Below are 19610 nucleotides of genomic sequence, written 5' to 3' on the forward strand. Positions count from 1 at the left end.
CTTCTGATGCGCGTACAAGAAGTGAATGAGAAGTTTGGGCTTAAACTGAACATTAAAAAGACAAAGATCATTGCGTCTTGTCCTATCAAGTCCTGGAGCATCAATGGACAAGAAGTGGATGCTGTGACAGACTTTCTCTTGTTGGGTTCCAAGATTACCTCGGAAGGAGACTGCAGCCATGAAATTAGGAGACGCCTGCTTTTGGGAAAGAGAGCAATGGTTAGCTTTCACCGCATAGTAAAGAGCAGAGACATTAGTCTGCCAACCAAGATCCGTATAACTCGTGCTATTGTCTTTCCAGTTGTGATGTGTGGATGCGAGAGTTGGACTGTGAAAAAGGCTGACCGCCGAAGAATTAACGCGTTTGAATTGGGGTACTGGCGAAGCCTCTTGAGAGTCCCTTGGACTGCCAGAATATCAAATCAGTCGATATTGTCGACCATAAACCCTGACTGCTCATTGGAGGGTCAAATTCTAAAGTTAAAGCTCAGCTACTTTGGTCATCTGATGAGAAGAGAGGAGTCGCTGGAGGAAGATTTGATGTTGGGAAAGGTTGAGGGTCGCCGGAGAAGGGGTAGGCAGCGAACGCGATGGTTAGATGGCATCCTCGAGGCACTGCAGAAGAAGTTATGTGATGTTAGGAAGATAGTGAGAGACCGGAAAGCGTGCCGTGACATGATCCATAGGGTCACGAAGAGTCGGACACGACTGAACGACTGAACTGAAGACCTACAGTATTTGGCCCCATTATATATATATATATATATATATATATATATATATATATATATATATATATATATATATATATATGGGGTGGCGCCGTGGTTACGGCGCTCGACTTCTGTTCCCAAGGACGCGGGATCGAATCCCGGCCTCGGCAGCCGCTTTTTCATCGAGGCGAAAAGCAAGGCGCCCGTGTGCTGTGCGATGTCAGTGCACGTTAAAGAACCCCAGGTGGTCGAAATTTCCGGCGTCCTCCACTACGGCGTCTGTCATAGCCTGAGTTGCTTTGGGACGTTAAACCCCACAAACCAAACCATATATATACACAGTTGACACAGTAGGCCCTAATAGGATGTAGTGGGGTTAACAGTTTAGGAGGCAATAGGACCTACAGTATTGGGCCCCTTTATATATATATATATATATATATATATATATATATATATTTTCATGGATTTAACGTCCCGATGCGACTGAGGCTATGAGAGAGGCCGTAGTGGAGGACTCCGGAAATTTCGACCACCTGGGGTTCTTTAACGTGAACTGACATCGCACACTACACGGACGCCTTGCTTTTCGCGACCATCGAAAAGCGGCCGCGAGGCCGGGATTCGATCCCGCGACCTTGGGCACAGTAGTCGAGCACCGCAACCACTGTGGTGGTATATATATATATATGTATATATATATATATATATATATATATATATATAAAGGAAAGAAGCCAACAGTCGGCGAAGCCAAGGAAAGCATTCGGGATTTTGTTTTATGTCTTTTTTTATTTTTATTTGAATAATCAACGAAATGAGTAATGTAGTCTGCTTAGGGGAAAAGTAATTAAACACAAAGTAGAAGAAAAAACAACGTGCCAATGGTGGGGACCGAACCCACGACCTCCGAATATCACGTCCGGTGCTCTTCCAACTGAGCCACATCGGCCGCTGTCCCCCCTGCTACTTTCTCGGGTATTTATGTTGTCTGTATACGAACCTTGGATGGATGGATGGAATATAGGAGAGTCCCCTTTAAAACGGGGTGGTAGCAGCAGCTATCATGCTGATTTTTCCCCCTATATCTTAATTATTGATTTAAAATGGTTAACTAAACAATCATTCTATTTATTAAATTTTTTTCCTACATTACTAACATTATGTCACTTCTCAGCTTTTAAGCCACCAATCTTCCAGTCGTTTTTTGCTAGTTTCCACCGCCAGTTTATCACCCGGCCACTGTTATCTCTAAACCCCAGAGCTTCAGGAACAGTGATTGCGCCTGCACCAACTTCCGGATGGATACCATTACGTTCGAGTATAATATGGTCAATTGTTTCACTGCAGTTTCCACATACAGCACATGCGTCATCTCCACTGTTAAATTTCTTTTTGTAGCTGCGTGTTCTAAGACACCCTGATCTAGCTTCAAAAAGTAGGGCACTGCCTCTTGAGTTATCAAAGAAATCTTCCTTCCTGATCTGCATTTTCCACTTTCGGTATAATTCCACACTCTGTTTCTTTTCCATGGAATTTATCCAACTTTTACCTTCTGTGTTTTTCACCTGTTGCTTAATGCTCTTAATTTCTCCGTCCTTGTTACTAGCATACTTACTAGTTAGTTTCATAGTTCTTTTCCTGTATTGTGAGTCAACGCTTTTAAGGTACAGGTATTTAAATACCTTAGCTGCCCATCTGTTACTGTCCAATTTCCTTAGGCGTTCCTCATATAATATTTTACTCTGAGCTTCCCGTACTTCGAAAGATGCCCAGCCCATATCTCCCTGTACCGCCTCATTTGTAGTTTTGCCGTAGGCACCTAGTGCTAATCGTCCAACGGATCTCTGATTTGTTTCTAATGTCAACTGTACCTCTGATTTTAGGCAAAAAACCGCATTTCCGAAAGTAAGTCCGGGTACCATAATTCCTTTCCAAATACCCCTTAAAACCTCATACCTAATATATCCCCACAATGTCTTATGCTTCATTATCCCGGCATTCCTTCGCCCTTTGGCCTTAAGTGATTGCTCATGCTTTCCAATGTATGCCGATGCTTCGTTTACCCATACCCCCAGATATTTATATTCTGCTGCTCTAGGTATTTCAAAGCCTTGTATGTTAAGACCCTGATCAGTTGAGCTGTAGAAAATCATCAGACCCGACTTAACTGCGCTGAAACTGAAGCCTAGAGCGTCCCCTTCGTCTCCGCAATACTTAACTAGAGTTTGCAATTCTTCCAGACTCTCAGCTAGCAGCACAATATTGTCTGCATTCATCAAACCGGGAAGGCGCTGCTCTACCGCCTTTCCACCTAATCTATTAGACAGGTTAAAACCTAGGTTATTGCCTTGTATCCTCCGTTCCAGGTTTATCATATAAAGCATGAACAGCACCGGTGATAGAAGACAGCCTTGTCTTAATGCTTTGCATACTTTGACATCCTCCGTACTTTTTATCCCTTCCCACGTAATTTCTACTTTGTTATCCCGGTATATTTCCTGTAGGAACTCAATTATCTCATAACCGATACCTTCTTCTTTTAATATGTTCCACAGGAGTTCCCTGCTTACGTTTTCGTACGCCCCGTTTATGTACAAGAAGGCCAAATACAAAGGTCTATTTTCCACTCTAGATATCTCGATGCATTGGGTAAGCACGAACAGGCTATCATCTAAGAGCCTACCATTTCTAAAGCCGTTCTGAAGTTCTCCGAGTATCTTGTTACTTTCAAACCATGCTTGCACCTTTAATTTCACCGCCTGCATGGCTAACCTGTACATAACAGATGTTATGGTAATCGGCCTGTAGAATTTTATGTGCATCTTGTCTCCTTTCCCTTTATAAATCAAATTCATTTTACTCTGCCGCCAGCTGTCCGGAATTTGCTTATTCGTTATCACTGTTTCCAGAGCTTTTAACAACGTTTCCTTACTTTTTGGACCGAGTTCATTTCTCAGCTTGATCGGAATTCCATCTATTCCCGTAGATGTGTTTTTATGATTATTTTTTTCTGCCTTTTTCCAGTTTAGATTGGTCAGTTCTAAGCTGCTTTGTGTTCTGCTACCTTGTGTTGCTTCCTGATTTGCGGAGATTACCTTACCGTCGCTCTTAAAATGATTCGGCTATAACTGATGTAATGTACTTCACTGCGTTATCTCCCTTTAAACAATTTCCCTCGGTATCTTGAATCCGATCCTGCTTTCTTTGATTCTTCTTCCCTAGCCAGCTTATATGGTTCCACAATTTTCTTGCTCCGCCTCTAGAGGCATCGTGTATATCAGCCATCCAGCGATCGGTGGACTGTCGTATTTTACTTTGGACGAGGGCCTGCACTTGAAGTTTTTTTTTTCAATATGATTCCCATTTTTGGTCGATTTCCTCCTGAGATACCTGTACTTTCTTTGCCATTCGGTGTTCCTTTGAAGCAGCCCGTCGTTGTTCAATAGCTTCCCTGATTTCTTTATTCCACCAGCTCCGTGGTTTCCTCTTTCCATTCCAGCGGTTTGCTACTTTAACCTCCTGAATTTTCCTCCTTATGAGTAGTCGTCCTGTGTCGAGAGTGTTCACCAGCGCCACCCTCAACCATAGCGGCAGACGTGGAACGTCCTGTGTTACCGCCAGGGTCACGTAGAACGGGATCAAGAGCGAGGGCGAAAGCTGTGCTAGAACCCTCTTACGCTACCTATGGCTTCAAGACTGCCAGAACCGAGACCCCCTTACACTACAAGCAGATAAACGAAGGGGAAATGAGGGTGCTCGTTATAATATATGAAGGAAAGAAGCCAACAGTCAGCGAGGCCAAGGAAAGCATTTTGGAAAGCACAGTTTTCGCCCTCGCTCTTGATCACGTTTTAGGTGACGCTGGCGGTAACATAGGACGTTCCACGTCCGCCGCTATTGTTGAGGGTGGCGCTGGTGAACACTCTCAAGGTTCGTATACAGACAACATTAATAACCGAGAAAGTAGCAGGGGGGACAGCGGCCGATGTAGCTCAGTTGGAAGAGCACCGGACGCGATATTCGGAGGTCGTGGGTTCCGTCCCCACCATCGGCACGTTGTTTTTTCTTCTACTTTGTGTTTAATTATATTTCCCCTAAGCAGATTACATTACTCATTTCTGTGATTATTCAAGTAAAAATAAAAAAAGACATAAAACATAATCCCAAATGCTTTTCTTGGCCTCGCCGACTGTTGTCTTCTTTCCTTCATGTATTATAACGAGCACCCTCATTTTATATATATAACATACATATATATATATATATATATATATATATATATATATATATATATATATATATATATATATATATATATATATATATATATTATGCCAATGCCGACATGTAAGTGCCTCTTGAGAATTAAATATGCCTAGTATATTTATATAAACATAATATTCTGTGTGTTTCACTTTTGCAAATTTGTTAGTTGTACAGAATTGCCAGAAATTCCATAGCAATGCAGTGGCGCTTTATCTGCGCATATAGGGCTACCTGTGATACTGTTGTCATCATAATTTGAGACAATATTACAACCCAATTTTTCCATATTCCAGTCATGGGTGATTTAGACGATACCGCATTCAAATCTCGTGAGCAGTTCCTGTTAATATTGTGCAACTAAAAATTAGATGTATCACTGAGATAGGAATGATATGTAAAAATATTGTTACTGAGCGGTATTCGCTGGCTGTGCTGACGAAAAAGAAGTGCGACAGACTCCCAGAAGAAGAAAACGCAGACGAGTGCTTTGCTGTACGAGTGCTGTGCTGTGATCATCCTCAGTGGTGTGGACAACACCGTACTATGAATATTACCCTGTAACATCTCTTGGTGGAGGTGAATCTTTCAATTCCCGTCCCAAGCTGGATCTGCACAGTGGCCGACGCATCATTACCACCACTATGACTACTGACGCCGCACCTGCTGTCGTCATGGCCCATCCCCGTGACCCCGGAACCTTCTGTGGGACCGACGACGTTGATGTCGACGACTGGCTGGCCCTATACGAACGAGTCAGCAAGCACAACAGGTGGGATCCCACACCTATGCTTGCTAATATCCTCTTTTACTTGACTGGGACAGCGCGGGTGTGGTTTGAGACCCATGAAGAGGACCTCACATCTTGGGATATCTGTAAGCAAAAGCTCCACGACCTCTTCGGAAAGCCCATTGGCCGTCACCTTGCCGCCAAAAAGGCGCTCGCTTCTCGCGCGCAAACGTCTACAGAGTCTTACATCACTTATATACAGGACGTCCTATCCCTGTGCCGCAAAGTCGACCTTGCCATGCCTGAGGAGGATAAAGTCGGCCACATAGTAAAAGGCATAGCCGCGATGCTTTCAACCTCCTTTTATGCAGGGATTGTTCCACCGTGGACCCTGTACTACAAGTGTGCCGATGTTTCGAACAAGCGAAACAGAGGCGCATATCTCATCGTTTCGACCGTCTACCGAACACGGCTGCAAGCTCTTCCTGTGTCGATCTTCCGCCTCCTCAACCGCCAACTAATGACACTACTTTGACCGGCATCGTCCGCCAAGAGCTCGAGGCAATGACTCCTACAGCTACACTCTCGCATACCCCCGACAATACCTTGGCTACAATATCACTCATTCAGGCTGTTGTTCGCCAACAGGTTGCCAATATGGGCCTTCCTTCTACCTGCCGCACCGACACCGTGGATTCAGGACCTGCCCCTCCAGTAATTGCAGCTGCCTCACCCACCGCCGGTTTCTCGCCCCGATATCGGTACCGCAATCCGAATGAGTGGCGTACCCATGACAATCGTCCCATCTGCTTTACTTGTTCCCGCGTTGGCCACATTTCCCGTCCCTGCCGTAGCCGTTGGTACATGCCATCTCGTCAATTCACCTACGTCGACCGCCGCGGAGACTATGCCCCTCGCTATACCTCACCTCGCCCCAACCAGACCAGTGTTGACCCCGATATCCTTGCTCATGCTGCCAACCGTTCACCATCCCCGCAGACCCGACGCTCGCGTTCTCCTCTTCCTCGCCGCCGTTTGTCGCCGTCCTATTCCAGCCACATACTGGAAAACTAGCCAACGCAGCTCCCGGAGGTGACGTTGCATTTGTGACCCGGAATGAAAAACCTCTGCTGACCCCTGCCCTACAAAATAATCGCATCGACGTCCTTGCGGATGGTGTTACCGTTTCTGCTCTCATTGATACCGGCGCACAACTGTCCGTTCTGAGCTCCTCATTTCGCCGTCGCCTCAAAAAAAGTCCTTACTCCAGCCGTCTGGAGTAAGGACTCCAGACAGTTCGCGTCGCCAATGGAAGCCCTGCTGCCGTGATTGGCATGTGCACAGCGCGCGTTACCATTGCTGGTCGTCATGCTCCAGTGTTGTTCACCGTCCTCCAAGAATGGCCCCACGACGTTATCCTTGGCTTTGCTTTTTAACAGCCCACTCTGCCCTCATTGACTGCTCTACCGGCGTACTTCGCTTGGACCGTCAGCTCTGCTCTGAAGACCCCTCCTGCTCACCCCGCCTTCGATCAGCACAGTTCTGCCGCCTTCTTCATGGAGCTGCCGTCTACATCCCTATGTCACCATTTCCATCCGTCCCAGATGGCGCCTATCTCGCGTGTCCCATTACTGATGTCATCTTGCAGCGGCACGTCACCCTTCCTCATCTAATTGTGCATATTTCCCAGAACCGTGCCGCTCTCCCGGTCCTTAACTTCAGCTTATCAACTCAAGTTCTGCCCGAGGGAATTTCACTAGCAGAGCTGTCGCCGATGACCGATTGTGCCATTTCAGCTCTGACTACGGATAATCCAAATGCCGTCCCTGCAACACCTCCCTCGTCCTCTACATCGCGCCCTGATCCTGTTAAAAGCATGATTGCAGCTGATGTCCAGCCTGAATTCGCCGCAGAGTTAAAACAGCTTTTTCTCACCTACAGTGGCCTTTTTGACTTCGGTACCCGCCCATTGGGTCAAACCACAGTTGTCAGTCACCGCATTAACACCGGTGGCACCAGTCCTATTCATAGGCGGCCCTACCGTGTTTCGCTTGCCGAGCGACGCGTCATCCAAACAGAGGTCGACAAAATGTTGGCGAACGACATAATTGAGCCTTCCAGTAGCCCCTGGGCATCCCCTGTTGTGTTGGCCAAAAAGAAAGATAACAGTTGGAGATTCTGTGTGGAATATCGTCATTTAAATAAGATAACCAGAAAAGATGTGTATCCTCTTCCGCGTATAGGCGACGCGCTTGATACTTTGCACGGAGCCACCTACTTTTCTTCCATCGACCTTCGTTCCGGCTACTGGCAGATCTCTGTCGACGAGAGAGACCGTGAAAAAACAGCGTTCATCACCCCTGACGGCCTTTATCAATTCAAAGTCATGCCTTTTGTCCTTTGCAATGCCCCAGCAACCTTCGAACGTATGATGGACTCTTTGCTCCGAGGCTTCAAGTGGACCACTTGCTTGTGTTATCTTGACGATGTAATAGTTTTCTCGACCACATTTGAAAGCCATCTCAGTCACCTTTCTACAATCCTAGCGCTTTTTCGCCGCGCGGGACTGCAACTAAACTCCAAAAAGTGTAGCTTTGGTCACCGACATATCAAAGTCCTTGGTGACTTGGTTAATGCAGCCGGCGTTCAGCCTGACCCCGACAAGATTCGTGCCGTCAGAGATTTTCCCACTCCACGTTCATCCAGCGATGTTCGAAGCTTTATTGGCCTATGTTCTTATTTCCGACGATTCGTCCCGAATTTCGCAGCTCTAGCTCGTCCTCTCACCAAACTCCTAAAGAAAGACGTTTAATTCTCCTGGGGGCCTGAACAAGTTGTAGCTTTCTCGGAACTTATTGCTGCTCTCACAATTCCACCTGTCTTGGCCCATTTCAACCCATCTGCCAATACTCTACTCCGCACCGACGCAAGTGGCCATGGCATTGGAGCTATACTTGCCCAGCGACAACACGGTCACACAAGGGTGATTTCGTATGCCAGCCACCTCTTATCTACGTGCGAACAAAATTACTCTATCACAGAGCGAGAGTGCCTGGCACTCGTTTGGGCTATTACAAAATTCCGCCCTTATTTGTTTGGCCGGCATTTTACTGTTATAAAAGACCATCATGCCTTGTGTTGGTTTTCCTCCCTCAAAGATCCTACAGGCCGTTTGGGGCGCTGGGCGCTTCGATTACAAGAGTATACATTTTCCGTCGTGTACAAGTCCGGCCGGCTTCACCAAGATGCAGACTGCTTGTCTCGTCATCCCGTCGCCTCCCCTAGTCCTACCGACTCTGACGATGACGCATGTGTCTTGTCTGTGTCGGCCTTTTCTAACATTCCAGACGAACAACAATTAGATCCTTTGCTTCAATCCATTAGCCTAAGTCTGACCTGCGACCTACCTGATCCATCTCTTGCCTTATATGTACTCCGCAAGAACACCCTATACCGACGCAATATGCGACCAGACGGCGCAGACCTTTTGCTCGTCGTTCCTCAACATCTGCGTTCCACCATCCTTGACCGGTTTCATGATGCTCCAACTGCTGGCCACCTGGGTGTTCTCTCGCACATACGACAGTCTGCGCCGACGCTTCTACTGGCCGGGGCTCTACCGCTGCGTCCAGCAATACATTGCCGCATGTGAATTGTGTCAGCGTCGAAAGAAACCCACAATTTTGCCTTCAGGCCATTTGCAGCCGATCCCCATACCCACTGACCCGTTCTCCCGTGTAGGTGTTGACCTTCTTGGGCCCTTTCCAGTTTCCGCCTCAGGGAACAAATGGATCGCCGTCGCCATCGATTATGCTAGGCGGTATGCTATTACCAGAGCCATCCGGACCAGCTACGCCCCAATGGTCGCTGACTTCCTCCTAGAAAACGTGATTCTACATCATGGTGCCCCTCGTGAACTACTAACTGACCGTGGCCGCTGCTTTCTGTCGCGAGTGGTTGACGAAATTCTCCGTTCGTGCTCCGTCCGTCACAAATTCACCACAGCCTATCACCCCCGGACCAACGGCCTCACGGAACGCCTAAACCGTACCCTCACAGACATGCTGTCCATGTATGTGTCTGACGACCAACGGGATTGGGACGTTCATCTACCCTTTGTGACATTCGCCTACAATTCATCAGTCCATTCTACCGCTGGATACTCCCCGTTTTATCTGGTTCTTGGCCGACACCCGTTGCTGCCCTTCGACACATCACTACCCGCGGCAGACGCCACCAGTACTTACGCCAGTGATGCCGTAGCCCGCGCTCATGATGCCCGCCGGATAGCTCATGCCAGGCTCTCTGCATCCCAACACTCTCATAAGTTCCGGTACGACAGTCGCCACCGTGATGTCCACTACACTCCTGGGTCACTCGTCTTGCTGTGGCTCCTGTGCCTTCGCGTGGGCTTGTGTGAAAAACTTTTGCCCCGCTACACAGGCCCTTACCGAGTTTTGCGCCCCGTGACAGACGTCACATACAAAGTTGAATCTGTGCCTCCGAAATCCTCGTCCAAAGCGCCATCCTCTGAAATAGTGCATGTGTCCTGCATGAAGTCCTATTATGCACGTTTTGTTTCACAAACGCAGAACACACTGGGACTGTGCTTTTCCCGAGGGGGGTAGTGTTACTGAGCGGTATTCGCTGGCCATGCTGACAAAAAAGAAGTGCGACAGACTCCCAGAAGAAGAAAACGCAGACGAGTGCTTTGCTGTACGAGTGCTGTGCTGTGATCATCCTCAGTGGTGTGGACAACTGCCGTACTGTGAATATTTCCCGTAACAATATGATGGATAATTTTTCGAGGTCGACAATTGTAGCGATTAGGGGAGCCTCCAAAATACCAATATCTACCTCTGAGAGAGACACATGGCAAGCCGAAGTCACGCTCAGCTCCGATAACCCTGCGTCGATCCCATTGAGGTTTTCTAGAGGTTACCTGTCCTGAGCATCAACAGGCTGTTCACACAGGACGCCCAGATGTGTACCAAAGTAAATTTCGCCCTTGGTAATCTGGACCAAACATATGTAGCCTTTTGGGCTACACACAACTTCACGAAATGGGACTGCACGGGGCATGTGTGCAACCAACAAGGAGCCTATCTGTACGCCAGTTGCAAAAATCGGATGCACCTACACGGGCTGCAAACAGGGGCCTAGCAGGGCCTTCCTTCAGAGCCCGCTTTATGCTACTTGTGATACTACATATAATATAGGCGACAATGTTGAGCGAAACAATATCTTTTCTGCAGCTATTTTTATTCTGCCATTGGTCGCTGCTACTTGTAATGATCGGGTAAAGCAGGCTTTGAAAGGATCGCACACAGGTGGCGGTAGAAATACACCCACAATACTGCTTATTTTTTATAAGGACTCCCTAAGCGCTCTGCCCTGGCAAACCTACAGCCCTAGCGATGACGGAGCGCTTTTGCAATAATAGTGTTTTTGAAAAGATCATAAACATATTCTTTATGATTTAAATGTCCTTTAGAATTTTGTACCTTCGAAAGAATAAATCAAGCTTACGAAATGTGCTGCGTTACTAAAGTTCTCAAGAGATGTTTTATGACAAAAAATACAACTTACCAAATTTGGTAACTTACTAAGCGAACTGTTATCAGGGCTGTCACCCATCGATAAGGGCCATACTCGGCTACCAAGTCTCCTTTCCTCTTGGATGGTCATGTGAGACATGGCTATGTAGAGAGACGGCTGGAAGATATCGCTGCAAGAGCAAGAATAGAAAATAGGGATGAAGAGATGCTTTCCAGTACGCAGTGTACAGAAGAGTGATTCAGCTTGCTACACCTGACCGGTACACGAACTAAGTCACCAAATAGGTTTTCAATAAACATACTCTTCATGCATTGTAGTATCATAGAACATTCTGAAGGATCTTGGAGTGACCCTGACTACACTTCAATGTTCCGTTGTGTAATAATGCACTTAGAAGGCTTGGAAAACAAAATGATGCGAACTTTATGCAGTAGCTACCTGAGGGACTTAATAAGCGTAATTAGGCTCAATAAGCGGTATAAACTGAAGGTTGTACTGGCCTATGCACCTACATGTAGTTATGATGACCAGGCAGTTGAAAGCTTCTATGAAGATGTAGAATCGGCAATGCGAAAAGTAGAGACGCAGTATACTGTTCTAATGGGCGACTTCAATGCCAAGGTAGGGAAAAAACAGGCAGGAGACAAGGCAGTAGGTGCCTATGGCATTGGTTCTAGGAATAGCAGGGGGGAGTTACTAGTTGAGTTTACAGAGCGCAATAACTTGCGAATCATGAATACCTTCTTCAGCAAACGGAAGAACCGGAAATGGACATGGAAAAGTCCTAACGGAGAGACTAAAAATGAAATCGACTTCATAATGTGTTCAACCCCCGCCATTATGCAAGATGTAGAGGTAATCGGGAAAGTGCAATGCAGTGACCACAGGATGGTGAGGTCCCGAATTAGCCTAAATCTGAAGAAGGAACGCAACAGATTAGTAAGAAAGAAACCCATCAACAAAATAGCGGTGAGGGGGAGGGCAGAAGAGTTCAGGATCTCGCTACAGAATAGGTATTCAGCTCAAACTGAGGATGGCGACATTACCCTAGAGGCAAGGAACAATAATTTTAGAGATATCATTACTGAGTGCGCGGTAGAAGTAGGCGGTAGGATAGTTAGAGAGGATACCGGTAAGCTGTCTAAGGAGACGATAGATTTGATTAAGAAACGCCAGAGTGTGAAAGCTTCCAATCCAAAACACCAGATCGAATTGGCCGAGATATCAAAGCTAATCAATAAGCGCAAGGTGGCCGATATAAGGAAGTATAACATGGAGAAAATTGAGCATGCTGTAAAGAACGGGGGAAGCCTTAAAGCGGTAAAGAAGAAATTGGGCATAGGCAAAAACCAGATGTATGCGATGAGAGACAAGGCGGGCAACGTCATCACTAATATGGAAAAGATAGTCAAAGTAGCCGAGGAGTTCTATACAGATCTCTACAGTAGCCAAAGTAGTCAGGACCGTAATGAGATTGGCGATAGGGAAAAACAGTCAGACGTTCCACCAGTGACGAAGGACGAGGTCAAGAAAGCACTAGAAACTATGAAAAGGGGGAAATCAGCTGGAGAGGATCAGATAACTACAGATTTTCTGATGGACGGGGGAGATATTGTGCTAGAAAAACTGGCCACCCTGTATACGCAGTGCCTGATGTCATCGACGGTACCGGAACCATGGAAGAACGCGAACATTATACTCATTTACAAGAAAGGGGACTCTAAGGACCTTAAAACTGACAAACCAATCAGCTTACTGTCTGTTACGTATAAGGTATTTACTAACGTAATCACTAATAGAATCAGGACAACCTTAGACTGCAATCAAGCAAAGGATCAAGCAGGGTTTCGGAAACGGTACTCTGCTATCGATCATATCCATACCATCAATCAGGTGACAGAAAATTGCTCGGAATATAACCAGCCCTTATACATAGCATTCATTGATTACGAAAAAGCATTTGACTCAGTTGAAACCTCGGCGGTGATGCAGGCATTGCGAAATCAAGGGGTAGACGAGCCGTACGTGAGAGTGCTGGAAGATATATATAGTGGCTGCACAGCAACCATAGTTCTGCATAAAGAATGTAACAAAATTCCCATGAAGAAAAGTGTTAGGCAAGGAGACACAATCTCCCCAGTACTATTCACAGCTTGTTTAGAGGAAGTATTCAGAGACTTGGAATGGGAGCAGTTAGGGATAAGGGTAGATGGAGAATACCTCAGTAATCTGCGATTTGCTGATGACATTACCTTGCTAAGCAACTCGGGGGATGAACTGCAAATAATGATTGATGACCTAGACAGGAAAACTAGAAAGGTAGGCTTGAAAATCAATATGCAGAAGACTAAGGTAATGTTTAACAGCCTCGGGAAGGAACAGCAGTTCACATTAGGACGCGAAATACTGGAAGTAGTAGGCGAATATGTCTACTTAGGACAGGTAGAAACCGCAGATCCGGACCATGAAAAGGAAATAACAAGAAGAATACGATTGGGATGGAGCGCATTTGGCAAGCACTCGCAGATTATGACTAGCAGCTTACCGGTCTCGCTCCAGAGGAAAGTATACAACAGTTGCATCTTGCCAGTACTCACCTATGGGGCTGAAACGTGGAGGCTAACCAAGAGAGTTCTACTTAAGTTGAGGACAACTCAGAGGGCTATGGAACGAAAAATGGTAGAGGTAACATTAAGAGATAAAAAGCGTGCAGAGTGGGTCAGAGAAATAACTGAAGTTACCGACATTCTAGTAGAAATTAAGAAGAAGAAATGGACATGGGCAGGACATGTAGTGCGAAGAGAGGATAACCGATGGTCGCTGAGGGTAACAAACTGGATTCCAAGGGAAGGAAAGCGTAGCAAGGGGCGGCAGAAAGTTAGGTGGGCTGATGAGATTAAGAAGTTAGCAGGGGTCAAGTGGATGCAGCTAGCACAGAACCGGGTTAAGTGGAGAAATATGAGAGAGGCCTTCGCCCTGCAGTGGGTATAATCAGGCTGATGATGATGATGATGATGATGACAAAGGCTGCCGTAACTTTTAAATGGAAGCGCCGCAATCAGGAGCGTTCCTGCCGTCACCTTTTGTCGTAGCATGCTTTGATGAAAACGCTGAAACTGAAATTCACACCCACACTAGCCGTGTGGGCTTAGGCTCCGTTCCCTTCAGAAGAGTGCCGGACGGGAGAAAGTTATTGCGTGTGCCAGTAGGTCCCTCTCAAACTCCGAAGCTAATCATTGAGTGACTGATAAGTGCCTTGCGATCACCTGGGCCACTTCGAAGTTTCGTCCACACCGATACGGTCGACCATTCAAGGTAGTAAGCGATCACCACTCGCTGACCACTTGCCTGATGGAGCTTACGTCCTCAAGAATTTGACGTTTCGGTGTCTACAAGTCTGGCCGCAACCATTCCGATGACGACTGCGTATCCCGATCCCCTATTGATGCTTCCTCAAAAGGACACGACGGCAATTCCTTTTTGGGACCGCGGTAAGCGCCAGCAGCGGGTAATCTCGCGTTTTCACATCCGTTGCGCCAAATAAAAGGTAAGAATCATTGGTCGCAATTAGCCGCCGGCATTCGACACTGAAAAGGCGCCGTGAGTGCCAGCTACGCAAGACGCCCCCGATCAGATCTGGCGGGCTATTGATTCCCATGCCATCCCCGACAAAACCCTTTTAACCAGTTGGGATAAATCTCCTTCGCACCTTTCCAAGTTCATGTATGGGTAACAAGTGGATTATCTTGGCTACTGAGTACCTTACCCACGACGCTGAATCAAAAGCCCTGCCCATTGGTATCGCGACAGAAGTTACCAAGGGTTCGTCACGTGCAGGAGAGTAGTATTTATGGGGTAGCTGATGCAAGCCATCCTGGACTACAGTCATACAAGCCAGTGAAGAACACCGTACCATCTGCAGACCAACGGGCTCATAGAGCGGTTGAAGATATCTGCTGACATCCTTCTCATGCACGTGGACGTCGAACATAGGCATAAGATGACATCTTGCCGTACATGATCTGAGCCTATAACACCTCCGTCCAACAGGCAACAAGAACGGCCCGTTTCAGCTCGTGCATAGCAGGGAGCGCACGACAACGCTCGATACGATGCTACCGCACGTGACGGAAGACGACAACGTCGATCTGGCCGCCTACTTTCTCCGCGAAGAGGAACCCCCTTGACTAGCCCGGCGGAGCATTAAAGATCCGCAACTAAATGGCGCCTGATGCTACACACTTTCGACAACGCGATACTGAGTAGAGGTCGAGAGCCCAAGTCCTTGCTTGGACGCCGATTGACCTCCGCGAACTCTGGGAAAATTGTTTGCACCAATACTTACGCCCGTACAGGGTCCCTCGCAGAGTCGGAAAATTGCACTATGAGGCCTTTTCTGACAGCGCGACAGCATCCGAGTGGCGCCGCGCGCACCCAGTAATCGTGTATGTTGTACTCCTTATGCCTACAAGCGCTAAAGATCCTTGATGCTTGGTTCTTACTGTTTATGTAAACTTTTGTCTGTCTGTACTGGGACATCGAGGCGATGTTGTTTGAGGGGTATGGGAGTGCGCCACCGCAAAACACTGAGATCTTTATTTATTGCAGTTTTCTGCAGCTACCGGCGCACAACCTTGTCACTGTGATTGTGGCCCACGGAGCGAACGTTTTCACGCTTGTCGCGAGACGCGGCTTTGTCATTTTCTTTGCTGCGCGAGATGTACTTCTTGGGCGGCAGTGGTAGCGGTGGCATGGTTCAGTTCTCCGGTGCCTAAAACGCATCCCGCATTCCTTGCAGATATTGTCGCCGTTCAAGAATAACGGAAAGAAAAACGCTGACCATCGTGATCACCACTGTCGTCACCATCGAATCAGAGGCCGCGCCAACAAATCATCGTCCAGCCCCGTCTACAAAAGCAACAATCCGGACCCCGATATCTTTACTTCTTGGGCGGCAGCGGTAGCGGTGGCATGATCCAGTTCTCCGGTGCCTAAAACGCATCCCGCATTCCTTGCAGGTTTTTCAAAAACACTTCGCCTTATTTTATGTATTATTAGCCCAACTACACCACTGCTACTGCTGCTGCTCTTACCGTCTTTGCTTGATAAGATTTCTCTTTCTTGATAAGGCCGCCCCTGGCTTGAAGTGTACTATGCCATTTGGTAAAGATAAGTGCTCCTCTTGTCATCAAGAGTTTGATGAAGATGATTTGATAATGACATGTGCTGAATGTGACTTGCAGTTTCACCTTGGTAAATGCATTGGCATATCTGAACGGTCTTTTCGACCGATGAAAGAAACAACTAGAAAAAAGCAGAAATGTTTGTCTTGAAAGCCTTCCGCTAGCGAGCATGAAATACAAGATATGACTGGAAAAATACAGGCAGAGCTGGCAGAAATAAATAGAAAGCTGTCCAAAATTCCGCTACTGGAAGCAAAATTGATAAGTTGAATAGCTTGCAGGAAACTGTAACAAATATTGAGAAATCCGTTCAGTTCCTGTCCAATACCTATGACGACCTAAGAAACACACAAAATAGGCAAGACCAGGAAATAATCGATTTGCATCGACGGGTAGACGCTATGGAAAGCTCACCAGTACTGAAAACTGTGTCCGGACTAAAACAACAGATAAATGATCTTGAGCAGTACAGCCGGAGACAAAACATTGAAATTCACGGTCTTAAACGACAAGACGATGAGGACCTCCTGCTAGAAGTGAATAAATTAGCTCAGCATCTTGATATCGCAGAACTGACTGAAGACGACATTGAAGGGTTGCACAGACTGCCCGCAAAAGGCGGCAAGCCAAATGTGGTAATTGTCAGATTTGCGTCGCGAACTCTTAGGGCCAAATGGTTCGAGAAAAGAAAGGAACTACAGACTAAGAAACTTGGCGTCATATTCTTTGACAACCTGACGCAACCAACAAACAGCTGCGCTGGCTTGCAAAACGTAAAGCGAAAGAAAATGGGTATCAGTATGTTTGGACTTCAGAAGGGCGAGTCTTTGTGCTCAAATGCACTGGTGCAACTGCTATCAGGATCTCAAACGAAGAAGACCTCGAAAAGATTGTCTAGCGCTCAGTTGAAGCTCACTGTGACATCCGAATTTAAATTATGGCCACGTACACTACTGAAACTTTTAAAAGAATACTGAACAGTGAAAATTGTTTGCGCAATAAGCACGTTTCTCTCTTTCATATGAACGCAAGAAGTCTACGAAACAAACATGTGGAAATCGAAGCATATCTATCGGTTTTCGATTGCGCGTTTGACTTTTTGGTTTTTTCAGAAACCTGGTTTTGCGATAGCTCAGAAGTAGTCAGTTTTTGTGATTATCGGCACGTTTCTGCTTATCGCGCGGAAAGGCGCGGTGGGGGCGTATCTATTTATGTACGGAAGCATCATCAGTTTGAATGCTTGCCAGATTTCACATGCGTGACCAATGATTTTGAAACAGTTGCGATTGTGTGCCACAATGTACTAGTTCTTGCACTCTACCGGCCTCCCTATGGCATTCTTCAAAACTTTCTTAGCTTTGTTAAGAGAATGTTGGTTTTAGTAAACGCCAAAAAATGGAACGTGGTTGTTTACCTTTTTTCAGCTGAGCAACCAAAATACCAACTTCTAGAAGTGATGCTTGCAAATGATTGTGAAAATTTCATCACCGAAGCCACTAGGGTAACAATGCATTCAAGCACGCTGATTGATCTTTGTTTCACAAACATTCCTGAGGAGACAACTTTATCCGGTGTCTTGTGTTCGGATATAAGTGATCATTTATGAATATTTGCAGCATTTCCCATAGAAAGCAACTCTCAAAGTATAAAACACACTAAAAGACACATTAACAACTATAGTGTTAGTTTATTCACGTCTTTAGTGACTACTTCAAAATGGACAAACGTGTACGCTGAAAGCGATCCCTCTAAGTCATATGATGCATTCATTTCTACACTACAGCATTGCTATAATGTTGCCGTTCCGTTACCAACAACACTTCAGCACAAAAAAGCCCGGAAACCATGGATAACTAAGGAATTTATAAGCGCATCAAACAGAAGGAAACAATGTTCAGCCTTTTTCTAAAAACGCGTGAAGTCGAACTATTGCATGAATTCAAACGCTTCAGGAATAGGTTAAATTCAGATTAAAAAAAAGCCAAATTCGCATTTTTTCAACGTAAGTTTGAGAACTCAACCCAAAGTAGTAGCAGAACATGGAAAGTGTTTCGTGAGTTGACCAATGCCCCGACGGCTGACTTACCATTAGAGCTGGAAATTAATGAAAGAACATACTCCCGCGAATCGTTAGCCAGTCTGTTTAACAAATATTTCATAAATGTCGGAGCTCCAATGATTGTGTCAGGTAACCAACCAGAGTGCAACCCTTTAAGTTATATTAATAATGTCGTAAAGGACAGTCTATTTCTTGTTCCTACATCTGAGGATGAAGTTATTTCTATTTTGAATTCCCTTGACAACACATCGGCTGCTGGTGAAGATGATATTAAAGCCTTACCGATTAAGGCAGTTGCAGATGACATAGCAAAGCCCCTATCTCATATTTTCAATCAAATGCTAGCCCTTGGTATCTTCCCACAACGACTGAAAATTGCTCGCGTTACTCTAATACACAAAGGTGGTAAATACAATCAGTTAAACAATTACAGGCCAATCTCAGTGTTGTCACTGTTCTCCAATGTTGCAGAGCGAATCCTATATAAACGATTTAGCACTTTTTTATCGTCAAGGAAAGTGATAGTTGAACAGCAGTACGGATTTCAGAAGGGGAAATCGACCGAAATGGCCCTGCTGCATATTAAAGATAAAATCATCCGTAACGTCGAAGCCAAGTTATTTACAGTTGGAATCTACCTAGACTTTCGTAAGGCATTTGATTCTATACAACACCATATCTTTTTCAGTAAGCTTGAGGCATATAATTTTAGAGGCACAGCCCTATACGGAGTTATTTACATTCTGGGGCTCAGTTTATTTCCATACATGGCATTACGTCAGGAAAAGAAAACATTAAATACGGCGTTCCTCAGGGATCTATACTCGGCCCGTTGTTATTCATACTGTATATAAATGATATCATTAACATTTCAACTGCGGGTGAGGTGTCGCTGCACGCTGACGACACAAGTGTCTTTTTTTCTGGGCAGAGCCTTGAAGAAGTTGAGACCACGTCGAACGCATGGCTGATTGACCTTGGCTTATGGGTACTTACAAACAAGCTTCAAATAAATACTAGCAAAACAAAATATATGATATTTTGTGCAAAACCCAAGCCCATTCTCAGCAATGCGACCCTGTACTATAATGATGCTTTGC

General features: G+C 46.0%; 1 non-coding gene across 1 annotated transcript; it reads right to left on the minus strand.

Moving 5' to 3' along the window:
* Positions 1 to 1592: 1592 nt before the first annotated feature.
* On the minus strand, positions 1593 to 1665 carry TRNAS-UGA (transfer RNA serine (anticodon UGA)). Its single transcript has one exon. It is a non-coding gene; the product is annotated as a tRNA-Ser (tRNA).
* Between the last annotated feature and the right edge of the window lie 17945 nt (positions 1666 to 19610).

Source organism: Amblyomma maculatum, chromosome 10 (assembly GCF_055883805.1).
Source record: "Amblyomma maculatum isolate TAMU_Amacu chromosome 10, ASM5588380v1, whole genome shotgun sequence".
In the NCBI taxonomy this organism is placed as follows: domain Eukaryota; kingdom Metazoa; phylum Arthropoda; class Arachnida; order Ixodida; family Ixodidae; genus Amblyomma; species Amblyomma maculatum.